The sequence below is a fragment of the Balaenoptera physalus genome (genome assembly GCF_965194825.1).
Source record: "Balaenoptera physalus genome assembly, chromosome: 7".
Taxonomy (NCBI): Eukaryota; Metazoa; Chordata; class Mammalia; order Artiodactyla; family Balaenopteridae; genus Balaenoptera; species Balaenoptera physalus.
In genome coordinates this window covers 13,341,670-13,356,829 of record NC_138886.1, presented here as the reverse complement: position 1 = coordinate 13,356,829, position 15,160 = coordinate 13,341,670, and the positions used below count along the sequence as shown (strand labels likewise).

Genomic DNA, 15,160 nt, shown 5'->3' with positions numbered 1-15,160 from the left:
GTAAATGTAAGCAATACTTTCTGTACTTAATTAATAAAAGCAGCCAAGTTCAAGGATGCCATCTAAAGAATACACCAAGCTGCTCAGTCAAAATAAACGACAGGCACAGCAGTCCCCCTTTCTAAGGCTAGTTGTTCTTGTCTATATTTAAATAAATTTCAAATAAAAAAGGAACCAAAACAAATCCTCTAACGAGCCTCCCAAGAAGCTGTCTGGCTTGGAAAAGCTCAAACGCAAACTGAAGAGAGAAAGAAAAATGGGGAACAGCTGGTGTTTTTTTAGGACATTAACTCACTGCAGCTGGGAAAGTGACTTTGTCAGTGAATTTCTATCCCTTCTGCTTCTGGAAAACGTTCTCGTGTAGAATGAATTCAGAATCCAGGAGAAGCTCACCATCTGCATTCACTGCAAATCCACTTCCTCCAGCACCTCTCACCCCAGATAAATGTCGAACAAAGTTATAAAGACTATTGGTTTGAAGGGCAGCCAATGTGTCTGCCGGCCAGGGTGCCCTCTGCCCTGGGCCGCGTGGGTCCACCTTCCTGGTGCCTGGGCCCTCTGCTCCGGGCTGGCTCAAGGGCAGACAGACCAGAAGGTAGCCTCCAAGATGAGCAGGCTGGGGCTGCCCCTGGAGTGGCCCTTCCCTGGCTATGTGACCTTAGGCAGTGTCCTTCCCCAGCCAATGGGCAGAAGGGCACCCACCTTGCAGGGCTGCTGGGAGGGTTAAGCAGTGCTGCTTGTGTGGAGTGTCTACTGAGATGCTGGATGCACAACAGGTGTTCCCAAGCTTCCTCCTTCATTTCCTATAAGTTCACTGTCCAAGACACATATGTGTCTTGGTGGGGCATTGGTACCATATGTGATTAATGCTGACTGGTGGATTATAGGATTACAGTCAAATGATGGGGTGGAGAGAGGCTCCTTCAGACCTGGGGCCCAGGGCCGGCCCTGGAGGAGACGCAGGAGGGGAACCAGCAGTCCCGCTGTCCTGGGTCTCCCTCCCACATTGACTGGCCAGCACGGAGCCCTTTCACAAGAAGTCTGTGTGGGGTCCACAGAGCAGGTAGGTGGGCTCCATATTACAAATGGAGAAACAGGGGCTCAAAGAGGCTAACTGTCTTAGTCAAGGTCCCACAGTTCGTAAACAGCCAGTCTGAGGGTTTTCTAAAATTCCCTTGGCGTGAAAGCAGAGGGGGGTGGGTCCCAGTACTTTCAGCTCTGTCACTGACTCACTTGTTTAGTTAGTTGTTTATCTTCTGTCTCTTTCCTTTAAAAAAGTTTTAAAGAACTTGGGGGTGGGGGAAGAGAAAGATTCTCTGGGGCACTAACCTAGATCCGTCTCCAATCTCTGGGCTTCGGTTTTTTCATTTATAAAATGAGGCACTTCCTGCCTCGGGACCTTTGTACGTGCTCTTCCTTCTGCCTGGGACACCTTTTCCCACCCCCCTCACACCCGTTTACCCCCTCCCTCCCTGTCCTTTAAGTCTCAGCTCCAATGTCACTTCCTAAGGGAAGAGTCTTATTCTCCTTGTAGCTTCCCTTTCTTTTCCTTGAGGGCAGTGAACACTCTTTGGACATATATGCATGATTATTCGATTAATATCCACCTCCCCACCAGATGGAAAGTTCCTTGTTAATCAGCATCAGGCTGAGAGGTGGCATTCAATGGTATTTGTTGTACGTTGATTCAAAAAACAGTTCTCCTCAGGGCTCTGCCAGCAGCCAGCTCAGGATCTTAAGAAAGTACTCTAAAAAGAGGGGATATATGTATTATATATGTATAACTGAGTCACTTTGCTGTACAGCAGAAACACAACATTGTAAATCAACTGTAATCCAATAAAAATTAATTTAAAAAATTATATTTGATTGCCCAAAAAGTTCATTTGTGTTTTTCTGTAAGATGTTATGGAAAAACCCAAACGAACCTTTTGGCCAACCCAATAGTTTCTTAAGTGGCCCAAATTTTCAACAATAAAGTAATTACTAAATATATTATGAAAACATTTATCCAATAAAGCATTACACAGTTAAGAAAAAAAAAAGAAAGTACTCTTCCATCCCCGCCCACCTCCACCCCAGTCTCACGTTCTCACCTAAGCAACCTGGAGAGGTGAACTGGGGCACCGACTAAATAGATCTCTGCCAGCTCAGCTCACACATTCTATGATTGCATTGTCTCAAAAAGAAAAAACAAAACAAAACAAAAAAACCTAAGCCAAACCAAACCCTAAAACCAAAAACCAAAAGCCAGGGTGATTCCAGCATCCTCTATGACCTAGGCCAGGTTCTTTCATCTGGGGGGCCTCAGTGTCCCTATCTACAAAATGAAGCATTTAGGCAAAATCTTCCAGCTCTTTCCACCTCCAACTATTCTAATTCCCGAAAGGAAGGCCCCGCCCTCCCCTTGCCCTTCACCATGGACTCTACCTCAATCCAGGCTCACAAACAGGAAATGTGACATCCAGGAGCGGATGGGCCGCTTGTTTCTCTACAGCATGGGGGGCTGGCGGGGGAGCAAAGAGTCTCTGAACTTTTCCAACTAACGCCGGGACTCCATGCCCAAGACCTTTCTCAAGCAGTGTAGGCAGAGGGCACTGTTGGGGTCTGGCTGGGCCTCCCATGCCCTCCCCGCCCCGGCGTATCCACAGGGGGCCCCCGCAGCACAGAACCAGCAGATGAGCCCTCTTGGCGGTGTTACCTTGTAATTGTTACTCTGATGCTTGACCCAAGGTGGTAAAACCTCAGGACAGAGCCGAAGGTGGCGTGTAGGACTCCTGGGCTCCAGCGCAGGCCCTGTGTGACCTTAGGGAAGTCCCCACCCCTCTCTGGGCCTGGGTTTCCCCATCCATTGAGGGAGAGGGCTGGATTGGGGGCTATGCCAGCTCCCTGCTTGCTCTGACATCTTCTTTATGAAGGCTGTGCGCGGCCCTGATGAAGGGCCCCATCATCTCACCCGTATCTGAGTCCCAGATCTCTCCCCTACCATGTGGCCCTGGGAAATTGCTAAATCTTTCTGTGCTTCCTTGCCTCATTTATGAAACGGCTTTCTGGGTGATGAAAAGGCAGGGCTCCTGTAAAGCTACTAGAACAGCGTCTGGAGTAAGTGCCCAGTAAGCGTTGAGTTGTCCCTGTTTGATGAAATCTCTGGTTTCTGAATCGCTCCCCTTCCCAGTTTGCCGACTGTAGAAGGGGCAGGCAGAGCCCAGAGAGCCCTACTTGCCCGGAGTGGCAGTCCACGTCCGAGCCCCGTCCCTCAGGGAAAGCGAATCTGAACCTCAGTGTGAGCCAAGCACCGTAGGAAAAGGGAACTCTGCAGGGAAAGGCAGAAAAACCTACGATGCTGCCCCAGAGCAGATGGACTGGGGGCATCGGCTGCTCCCTGGGGTTGCTGGGCACCAGAGAAGGCCTCCAGCTGCACCCAGAGTCGGTAGTAGAGGGACGGTCCCGGCCCATCTCCACCTTGCCCTGGAGGGGGACGACCTTGTGGAGGAGGGCGGTGAGATGCAGAAGAAGATGCGGATTGGGTTTATCTGTTCCTACTTCTGCCCGGAACCTCCCAGGGAAGAGGAGGCTGGATTCAGTCATCTCAGCCTCAAGGGGAACAGGGAACAGAGAAGGGGTGAGGATGACTCCCTCGGACAGCGCGGCGCTGGTGGCCTCTCCCCTTGGGGACATGGAGGTGTGGGCCTCACCATCTCCCTCCACTCCTCAGGGACCCAGGGAGGGTCCTGAACCCCGCCTGGCCTCAGTGTTCTCACCTGCAAAGGGAGGAGACTCCAACACCTGTTTCCACCAGCCGCTGTGAGTCTCAAAGTGGGGCTGCAGACAGATGCTGTTTGTTCCTCCACAAGAGGGACAGAAATTGAGAGTAATTCACGTTTACGGTATTTTACCAAAGGACCGGTCCACGGGAGACCAGAAATAAAGGAAGAAAGAAGGGACCGGTCTTTTACCTCACTGTCCTAAGATGTAAAACATGATGCAGGAGACACGTAGGGTCCCTGTTCTGCCTCCCTCCTAGGGCTGCCCCACTTGGCTCCAGTGGGCTCTGTGTTCCAGGTGGAGCTATGGGCGCCCATCCTGCTGGAACGACTCACCCAGGCAGACTTCCCTCCTTCACCCTAGAGCATTTCACCCAGCTGCAAATGCCACAGGCCTCAAAATATCTGCTGCCCCTGAACAGGCAAGGCCTGGCTCTCTCTCTGCACAGCCCAGAAGGCTGGGCTGGATGGGGCCAGTCATGGCAGCTGAAGGGAACCATGTTGCACTCAGTGTTGAAAGCTGTCCTCGGAGGAAAAGAGTAAAACCGACGGTCCTAACAACCAGTGCACTGGCTTTTCCCCTTGAGGATGCTCAGTTGAGAATCCCTGTTTGGCTGCACTGTGGGGAAGGGATGCCTTTATCAGGTACAGAGACTTTTTATAGCTGAAGGGAACCCTAGGGGTCTCTGCTCAAACTCTTTTCTTTTACAGATGAAGAGGCTCAAGGAAACATGCACCCTTTTGGGATTAACATACACACACTGCTGTATGTAAAACAGAAAACCGACAAGGACCTGCTGAATAGCACAGGGAACTATATGCAGTATCTTGCAACAACTTATAAGGAAAAAGAACATATATATATATCTGAATCACTTTGCTGTACACCTGAAACTAACACAATTGTAAATCAACTATACTTCAATTAAAAAAAAAAAAAAAGATGCACTTCATAGCAGAGGCAGGATTTGAACCCTCAAAGGGTCCTAGCCCTATCTCTTGCTCGTGCAGTTGATCCATGGTTATTGAGGGTCAACTACACACATGCAGTGTTCTAAGCACCGGGGATTTGGCGACGAACCACCCAGGAAAGTCTTCTGTTCTCACAGAACTCACATTCTAGTTGGTAAACAAATACACAAAATCAATAATTATAATTAACAAGTCATTAAAGACATAATTTCAGGTGGGGAAAAGGGTAATAAAGCCAATAAAAAGGCTGGCATGTTAGAGGCTGCCTGAGGGTAGGGGAAGCTGCTGTTTGGGGAGATGGCCTACTTTCACTGGGTCCTCTGGGGTCCCCAAGGACCTCCCAAGCCAGTTGCATCCTGGAGCTGGCTCATGCTGGCTTGCAAGAGCCAGTTGTTAAATTTTCAGGAACTTGGCGAGCAAGTTGTTAAACACAGCCATTATTAAAAATTAAATTCTATAAACTCACAACTAAGTGAATTACAGTAAGATCAAAGGTAATCATCAAAACTCATCACTTCCTAATTGTTTTACTACATGCTGTACCCTTGAGGTTATTTACGTCTGCTGTAGCTAGACATAGTGGAAAGTACTCTACAGCAGCACACTCCCAGTTCCTCCAGTGGTGGCTTGAAACTGGTCACAGTGGAAATATTTATACTATGGGAATTGGCAAATACCACGTATCAGGGCTTTCTTTTTTCTTTTTTTTTTTTTTGGCCTGGCCATGCGGCTTGCAGGAATCTTAGTTCCCTGACCAGGGATCAAACCTGTGCCCCCTGCAGTGGAAGTGTAGAGTCCTAACCACGGGACCACCAGGGAAGTCCCTGGGCTGGTCATGAAACATTTACCAGCATACCACGGGCTCCAGCTCTAATCCAGGCCTTCTGTGTTTGTGGGAGTCTGTTTTTCTGGAGAGAGTGTACGGTGGTACAGCCCAACCCTCCTGGGGCTGTGTGTGAGCGCGGTGGCTACAGTCCTGTGGCCATGAACTTCCCTCTTCCTTTTTTAAGGTTTCCACAGCGAGGAAGCGAGTCTGGGATCTCTAAACAGATCTGTCAATTCCTGCAAAAGAACTGCTCTCTTCAACAGTATTTAACGAGGGTCTGTAAGATGGTGATTCATTCATTCCTCTGGTTTATTTTTGATAAGTTAAATCCTATCCTAAGTATACTGGGGAGGTAAAAATTTAAAGGAACACCCTGCAGAGAATCTGTTTGTGTAAATGTGTGTGGTCACTTCTGAATTCCTCTAGATTTTCGTACGTTGGGTTTCTTCCTTCGAGAACATAACTGTTCTGATAACGGCGGAGTGAAGTTACTATTCTACCAATAATAATGATAACAGTAGCTGCCATTTACTACCACCATGTCAGGCACTAGACACATAGGTTATCTCTTACATCCACACCAACCCATTTTACACATGAGAATGTTGAGGTTCAGGGGTTCAATAACTTGACTAAGGCCAGGCTGCCCCTCTGGAAGTTCCCCAGAACACTTCTCCCTCCCATAGCTGTGGTCCTGTGACTCTCCTTAGACCTGCAGGATTCTGTGACACTACTGGACCCCCTATCTCTGGTGACTTTGGAGGATTTTGTGACTTCTCAGCTTAGCGTCAGGAACCCTCTTCCACCACCAGAGGAGAACGAACCAAACACTCGCCCTGGTCATTCATCTGCACCTGGAATGCAGGAGAGTGACCCAGGCCTGGTCACTTAGCAGCTTTGCGTCATAAAGAAGTAGCGCTAAGGTTCAGATGGCAGTGAAATGTTACAGCAGCTCCAGTGGCAGCAAAAGCTACAATTAGCTCCTGTTGGGAGACCCTCACTGTGCTGTCTGATGTCCAACCTCTACTGGTTCTGCGCAGCTTGCTTTTCCAGCTTCCCCAGGGATACTGTGAGCAACAACAAAAAATTCTTCCCATGCATGCCTCCTCTGCCTCACTGAGCTATAATCTCCCTTGGCTGCTTGCAGCCATGACTTCTGACCGGTACCTCTTCTCAGGTGCTTCTTAACATACCAGCCGCAAGCCTTTTCATGCCAGGGAATGAATTCCTAAGCACTCAATTTGCACATGAGAATATTAATTCCCCCTTCCTCTGCACAGCTCTGGTTAACATATGAAAATAGAGTTTGCGATAAAAATACCAATCTACAGACAACCATCGATCAACCGAGAGCAAATCCAGACCCAGTCCCTGCTCTCCGGGAGCCATATTCCCCTTAAAGAAAACCCCGCCCTTGATTTTGCAAAGTGTCTTGTCGTTCCCCACGGATGCCAGGCAAGTTCCTCTCAGAGACAGCTGGCCGGCCACTTGAGGGCTCGTGGTTTCCCTGACGGAGGAGAAAGGACAGCTGTGCTTCTGCACGCAGATGTGACCAAACACAACCTCACCCCGCTGGGCAGCTGACCCATTGCCCCAGGCTCGCTCCCTCCTCGGTGTCGCTGCAGACACCAGGGCCATCTGGATTCTGGAACAGCCATGGGGAAGATCAGGATGATTGCTTCTCAAAGCCTCTTCCCTGTGCCTGAAATACTCTTCCCTCTTCAGCCTCTAACTCCTGCAGGCTGCAGTTTGAAGGTCACTTCCTCAGGGAAGCCCTTCCTGACTGCTTGCTCCGACAGCTACAGGCCCCTGTGACCCTCCACCCTGTACTTCTCCTTCTTGGCTCTCTCTGTGCACTTGGTTGTTTAATGACTGTCTCCCAAGCTAAATTCTACCTCTGCACAGGCAGGGATTGTCCCTCTCTGTTCACTGCTAATCTCAGGTGTCTAGCAGGGCACATAGCAGACGCTCAATAAATTCTGGATGCTTTAACAATGAGTGAATGAAGTTCTGGCAGCTCAATGAATGTTGAATGAATATGTGATTCAAAGCACGAGTCTTGGCAAGAGGTGTATCTTTTAGAACCACAGTTCCTGGTACCCAAACTCACAAATGGGGGCTCAAAACTTGATCCCTCTGCCCAAAGCAGCTGCTTCTCCCTCGCACATTTTTAGTTTGAATGTTCATTTCCTGTCGGTTTGGACTTGTCTGCGTTTTGTTTAACAGCAGATATTGCTCAGAGAGAAGTTTGCCAGATCATAGCCTTGTATCATTTTGTTGACAGAGAAACTGAGGCTCCGACAGCTCCTGCTGCTGGCAGCACCAGCTTCAGTGGGGCGAGACCAGCTCACCTTCAGCCCAAAGCTCTTTTTAGTGTCCCTCCCACCCCCCCATATGGGGCCAAGTCCAGGGCACGTGAAGCAAGTCTACAGAAGACAAGAACACCCAGACTGGGATGGAGTTTGAAACTTTTATTAAGAACTAATCATAAGGGACTTCCCTGGTGGTCCAGACTCCGCGCTCCCAATGCAGGGGGCCCGGGTTCGATCCCTGGTCGGGGAACTAGATCCCACACGCATGCCGCAGCTAAGACTTCGCACGCTGCCACTAAGAGTCTGCATGCCACAGCTAAGACCCGGCACAGCCAAATAAATAAATAAATAAAACTAATTACAAGACCTTACCGCTCTCCAACCTCTTGCAGCTGCTACTTTTCACTCTCTCTGGCTAATTTCGGGCTGAGCCAGGCAGGAGCCCTCAGCTGGGCTGGGCATGGAGCTGTACCCCAGCACCCTGGCCCCCCTTCAGAATCACCTTCACTCCCCCTGCCCGCAGCCCACCAGAGTCTCCAAGCCAAACTAGGTTTGGAGTCAAGATTGGGCTTTCATGCCTCAGTTCTGCCACTTCGTTCTTGAGAGACTTTGGCCAAAAGATCAAAACTCTAAGCCTCAGTTTCCCCACATGTAAAATGGGGAATAATTCCTGCTTTGCCGATTTCACAGGGTTTCTGTGAGCCTCAAGCAAGGTGGATATACGATCTCACTTGTCTAACTGTCCGCTAGTGTACGGACCTCTAGTAAGAACAACTCTACAGTATTTTTCCGTTCCCTCCAGGGTCTTGCGATAAACCCACAGCCAGCCGACCTCTTCCAGGGCCCAATCCTCTATCCATCCTCTCAGCCATGCAACCCTCTTGACCACATCCTTCTAGAAATCCTTTCTCCCTCTGCCTTCCCAGATGTGCTCCTTCTGTCTCAGATCACTCACTCTTCAGTTAGGACCTGGCCCAAGCAGCAGCCCCATGCTTTCTCCTGCCCTTCACATCTGCCCACCACACACGGCCTGAGACAGGCACTGCAGGAAGGACAGGCCCTACACCAGCTCCCTGGAGAACGCCTGGGTGCGGTTTCCCCCGGGACACAAAATGTAAGCACACTGCCTCGGGTCCCCACCCTGCTGCCCACGCCACCTCTCCTTTAGGAGACTCTGTTTGGCAATAAAGCCAGAGCCCAAGTCCTGGCAAGAGCTGCAGCCTGACCGTAGGCAGCTGAGGTCTGTGGCAGGGTTGAGACAAGGTGAGCAGATTAGTTCCTTGGCTGGAGATTTCGATGACATATTTTTACTTCCCCTTTTTAGAACGGCAAGGACTTTTATTTATTTATTTATTTATTTAGATTTTTTTTGATGTGGACCATTTTCAAAGTCTTTATTGAATTTGTTACAGTATTGCTTCTGTTTTCTTTTTTTTTCTTCTTATTGCTTCTGTTTTATGTTTTGGTTTTTTGGCCGTGAGGCATGTGGGATCTTAGCTCCCCAACCAGGGATCAAACCCGCACCCTCTGCATTGGAAGACGAAGTCTTAACCACTGGACTGCGAGGGAAGTCCCTGCAAGGCCTTTTATAAATAATTCTGAGTTAAGTATACTAAATGATGACCCCTTTGCCGTCAGTCCACAGTCCAAATGTACATTACTTTTTGATTTCCCAGACTGGCTTACATGTCCTCCCTCTCACAGGACTGAGGGTGAAGCTTTTATCAGCAGACCTTTCAGCCCAGGCTGAGAGGGGAGGTATTTTGCCCTGGGTCTGACAGGCATTAAGGGTGCAAACTCAGGCAGTGGGCCTCCAGAGGCCACTCTTAGCCGGCAGCGTGGGTCAGGTAAAGAGCACTGTGGTCATGTGTACAGTGTGCTCCAGCAGCTTATAGTCAAGGAGCGGAGGAATGATGACATGCGACAGAAGGTATCTGGGGTGTGTACTGCAGGATGCCCAGAGACCTGGGGGGAGGAAGGGGAATGCCTAATTCATGGGGGGCAGGATGAAGAGATTGCCATCTCAGAGAGGGTGATGGTTAAGCTGGGTCTTGAGGGATGAGTGGGAGTCTGTGAGTAGGTTTGTGGGGCTCTTGAAGGATGAGTAGGAGTCTGTGAGTGGGCTTGCGGGGGAGGCGGGGAGGGTGTTCTAAGCAGAGGGAGCAGCATGGGGAAAAGCCCAGAGCGGGGTTTCAGGAATTGCAGTGGTTCCCTCAGGCTGGAGCAGAAGTTCCAAGGGGTGGGGTGGTGAAGGATGAGAATTTCAAAGACCTTGGATGTCACCTAAAGGGATATGTGCTTTATCCTGAGAGCAGAGGGGAGCCTTGGAAAGATGGAAAATGCCAATCAATTTGGTGTCTAGAAAGTGGACTTGGGCTGCAGGGAGAGGGTGTGCGGGAGGGTGCGAGTCTGGAGCAGAGAACAGGGAGCACACAGCAGCAGGGTCCGGGTTGAAAGAGCTGCACGCCAACTCAGCAGGGGCAGTTGGGTTGGGGGCGGGGGGGATGATGATGCTTAGAGGGATATAGAGACTTGAAAGGCCATTGCCATGCTTGAGGAAAGGGGAACAATGGTACCAAAGAGCAGTGTGATGGGGATTAGTTTGGAGAGATAAAGATAGGTGGGGACCTGTGTGAGGGAGTTTCTAACAAATATATGTGGTCAACTGGATTGCTGTTCCCAAGTATCCACTCCAGGCCAATAGGTAGAGGACATATATCTCTGTCCCATTGACTTTGGACTTGGTCATATGACTGGCTTTGACCAAAGGAATATGGGTAGAAGTGATCATGAGCCAGTTCAGAGACTTTAAGAAGCATCACATCATCTCTTTCTTCCTCCAGCTCTCACCATAAAATAACATGTACCAGGTAGAAGCAGCAGCTTCAGCCTGGGTCCTGGGAGGAGAAGATACAGGGAGCAGATATTCTGTCTGGCTGACACCCAGAGCAGATCTACAAAACCATGCAGTTGCAACTGCCCTCCAGTTGATGTGTAGTGTGAGTAATAAATAAATCTTTTTGGTCATAAACTACGAGTTGGGGGGATGTTTGTTATACAGCAAAAGCTAACTGATATACACTATATATATGAGATGAGAAGGAAGCAGGTGGTGAAGAACCTCACACCTCATGATTAGGAGTTGTCCACATGGAGAGTCAACAGAGAATTTTGTAGTTGATGAAGCTTCTCCATCTTTTTTCAAAGCCAACCCTCCCCACTCCCTCCTACTCCTCCCAGCACCTTGCTGTATTGGCCACCCCTTCCCTCTCCTGGACTAAATCCTTCACCTGAGCCTATATCTCACTTATCTTTTCCATCCTAAAATCCTTTTCTTCACTGTCTTCCTCCAACTATAGCTCAATCCTTCCTCTGACTTTCTCAAACAAACTTCTTCAAAGAGTTGACTCTACTCACCATCTCCAGTTCTTTCTCTTTCACCTACCAGCAACCTAGCTTACCTGCCCTCCACTCCACCAAAACCACTCGCAGTATATTTCAGTAATCTCCTAACTGCCCAGTGCAATCCAGTCCTTATCTTCCTAGACTGCTCCACACCATTTAGCTTGGAACTAAATTCAGTATCTCCCTGCCCAACCTCAGACATTCCTCTTTCCATATTCTCTCAGCTAGTGGCACCATCCAATGACCCACGACAAAAAGCCAACAGGAGATAATGAATTCTGTTCTGGATTTGTCCAGTCTGCCGTGCCTTTGAGACATCCAAGAAGAGATACCCAAAAGGCAGTTAAAACATGTGACTTGGGAGCCTACAACAGAGATCTGAACTGGAGATAAAGATGATTGCTATACAGGTAGCATTTAAAGCCATGAGCATGAGTCAGCTTGTGTATTTATAGAGTACAAGAACCAGATCTTTAGATCTCAGTTGATATATAGAGAGCTCTCCCGAGCTCATAAATTCCTGTTCCTAAGGTCACAACTCCAGCCACCATTTGGTTCCTTCCCTCCGGAGTCATGGTCATTGTGGCCTCCACATCACCATCTTATTTCATATTCTTTGCCCCGATCATGTTGTGTTCCTCAAGAACTCTTATAATTCCATCATAAAAACAGAAGGTATAAGACACCATTACCCAGGCACTAAAACGGCTAAAACAAAAAAGACAGACAATACCAAATATTGTCAAGGATGTGGAATAATTATATCTTATACATTGCTGTGGGGATGTAAAATGGTATACTCTATGACCCAACAATTTCACTTCTAAGTGATAACAAATGACCACAAAAGATTTCTACGAGAAATAATAGCCCAGGGACTTCCCTGGTGGCACAGTGGTTAAGAATCCGCCTGCAGGCTTTCCTGGTGGCACAGTGGTTAAGAATCCGCCTGCTAATGCAGGGGACACGGGTTCGAGCCCTGCTCCAGGAAGATCCCACATGCCACGGAGCAACTAAGCCCGTGTGCTGCAACTACTGAGCCTGTGCTCTGGAGCCCGCGAGCCACAATTACTGAGCCCGTGCGCCACAACTACTGAAGCCCGCGCGCCTAGAGCCCGTGCTCCGCAACAAGAGAAGCCACCGCAATGAGAAGCCCGCGCACAGCAACAAAGAGTAGCCCTTCCTCCCCGCAACTAGAGAAAGCCCGCACGCAGCAACGAAGACCCAACGCAGCCAAAAAATAAATAAAACATAAATAAATTTATAAAAAAAAAAAAAAAAAAAGAATCCGCCTGCCAATGCAGGGGACACGGGTTTGATCCCTGGTCTGGGAAGATCCCACATGCCGCGGAGCAACTAAGCCCGTGCGCTACGACTACTGACCCCGCGTGTCTAGAGCCCGTGCTCCGCAACAAGAGAAGACACTGCAGCGAGAAGCCTCAATGAAGAGTAGTCCCTGCTCGACAAAACTAGAGAAAGCCTGCACGCAGCAACGAAGACCCAGTGCAGCCAAAAACAAAAAAGAAAGAAAGAAAGAAATAATAGCCCAGATTGGATATAACCCAAATATTCATCAACAGGAGAATAAATATGCAAATGATAGTATATCCATAAAATGGAATACTACTCAGCACTAAAAAGGAACAAACTACTCATATACACAATAACACAGGTGAATTTAACAAACATCACGTTGAGTGAAATAAGCCAGACGTGAAAGAGACACATAGTATGATTCCATTTATGTGAAGTCCAGGAGCAGGCAAAATTAATCAATGGTGAGGAAAATCAGAAAATGGTTGCTTGGAAGGGCAGAAGGAAAATTCATTGGAAATGGGAACTTCCTAAGATGATGCAAATATTTCATATCTCATTTTGGGTGGTGGTTACATAGGTGCAAACAACTTTCAAAACTTGTTGAACCCAATACTTACCATCTGTGGACTTTATCATATGGAAATTATACTTCAGTTAAAAATTAGGAAAAGAGGGCTTCCCTGGTGGCGCAGTGGTTGAGAATCTGCCTGCCAATGCAGGGGACATGGGTTCGAGCCCTGGTCTGGGAAGATCCCACATGCCGCGGAGCAACTGGGCCCATGAGCCACAACTACTGAGCCTGCACGTCTGGAGCCTGTGCTCCTCAACAAGAGAGGCCGCAATAGTGAGAGGCCCGTGCACCGCGATGAAGAGTGGCCCTCGTTCGCTGCAACTAGAGGAAGCCCTCGCACAGAAACGAAGACCCAACACAGCCAAAAATAAATAAATAAATAAATAAATAAAAAATAAAAAAAATAAAAAATTAGGAAAAGAATAATTCTAAAGTGTCTAGAAAATAAAAGCTAAAATAAAGACAATGTACAGGGCAGAAAACACATTCAGTTCAAATATATCAATAATTATATTTACGTTGTGAATGCACTTACATTAATGTCCAGCCTCCCCCTTAACCCAGCCCCCCTTTCAGCCATTCTCCCCTCACTGTTGCCCCCATCTCAATGACATCTGTCCATTAGCCGTTTTCTAGCCATCATGAGAGATGATGTAATGCAAAGAGCAGAAGCCTTAGAGCCAGACAGAGCTGCTTTCAAATCCCGGCTGCAATTTAGGAGCTGAGTGTCCACGAGCAAGTTACTTGGCCTCTCTGCACCTTCATTTCCCCAACTATAAAGGAGGTTGACGATACTTGTTGGGCTGGGCTAAGAAAGGGGCAGTGTGCTGATTAGTTTCTGGGGAACCTAATTCTTTTGACCTCAGCCTGTGAAACCAACTTGCATGTGAAAGGCCCACTGAAGGCCTGGAAAAGCTCAGAGGATGAGACTCCTGGGCTTCTTCTCCCTCAAGGGTAGGAAGGCGGCCCCGGGGCCCTGGAGTGAGGGTCTAGGCTGGTTGGTGCTAAGAGGTGAGCCGGTGGCTCAGAGCCACCAGGGCCAGGAAAAGGCGTTGCTGACCTAGGACTAAGGAGACAGGTTTCCTTGGCTAGGCGTGGCCACTGGCGGATCTTGCCCAAATCACTCTGCACACCTCTAGATTTAGTTTCTCCACCAAAGATGGCCAGATCAGACTGGATCCGAAGAATCTGATACCAAAAACAGCCTCTGGGGTTTCCTAATATATAGAAGAGGCAAAGGCAGAACTGAACCGGTTCTCTCTGAAAGAGAGAAGGGAAGGACCAGAGCCCTGCCGCCTAGGCTCCCCTCCCCCGCCATGGTGCCCCTTGAGCCAGGACCCTAGGCTTCTCAGGAGCAAAGTTTGAAATCTCCCTGACCAGGTAAACCCTAGGGACTTTTTCAGCTCTGTCTTATTCAGTCATTGCGCACCTGTTACATGTAACAATAACTGGGAATCTGCACCTGCCCCCCAGCCTGGTAGGGGAGGCAAGGTACATCCAGAATTCACTCCGAGCAAGGTAGAAAGTGCTGAGTGTAGCCAAAGAAGCGCAGAAGTACAACAGAATATCCACATCCTTCCCCTACGTACACACGCGCGCGCCCACACACACGCACATACACAGCCCCTTGCCACTTGGCATTTCCTTACTCACTGCAGTATCTCTATTTCGTGGTTATGGAAACTGAGGCTCTCCCTGGGAAATGGTTTCCCAGCTAGGAGGCAGCGAGTCCAGGGCTCCCCCAACCCTCACCCCGTACTTCCTGTCCCCGAGACCCACCTATTTCTAAGTAAATGAAGGAGGCAGCAAGGCCTGCTCAGCGGCCAGAAGGAACGCAAACGACAAGCAGAGCTACAAACGCAGCCGCCGGGGTCTCGGGTCTCTCCTGGGGGAGGAGCGCGCTCGCTGACAGCCTCCGCGCCTCCCTCCCTCCCTGGCCCTCGGGAAGACTGGGGAATCTCAAGTCGCTCTGCTTTCTCTCTTCGCGCGCTGA

The 15,160-nt window shown here is 49.0% G+C and overlaps 1 protein-coding gene across 4 annotated transcripts in view; it reads right to left on the bottom strand.

Moving 5' to 3' along the window:
- Positions 1–15,160, bottom strand: part of GGTA1 (glycoprotein alpha-galactosyltransferase 1 (inactive)) — a 64,856-nt gene that overhangs the window by 48,550 nt on the left and 1,146 nt on the right. The window lies entirely within an intron of this gene.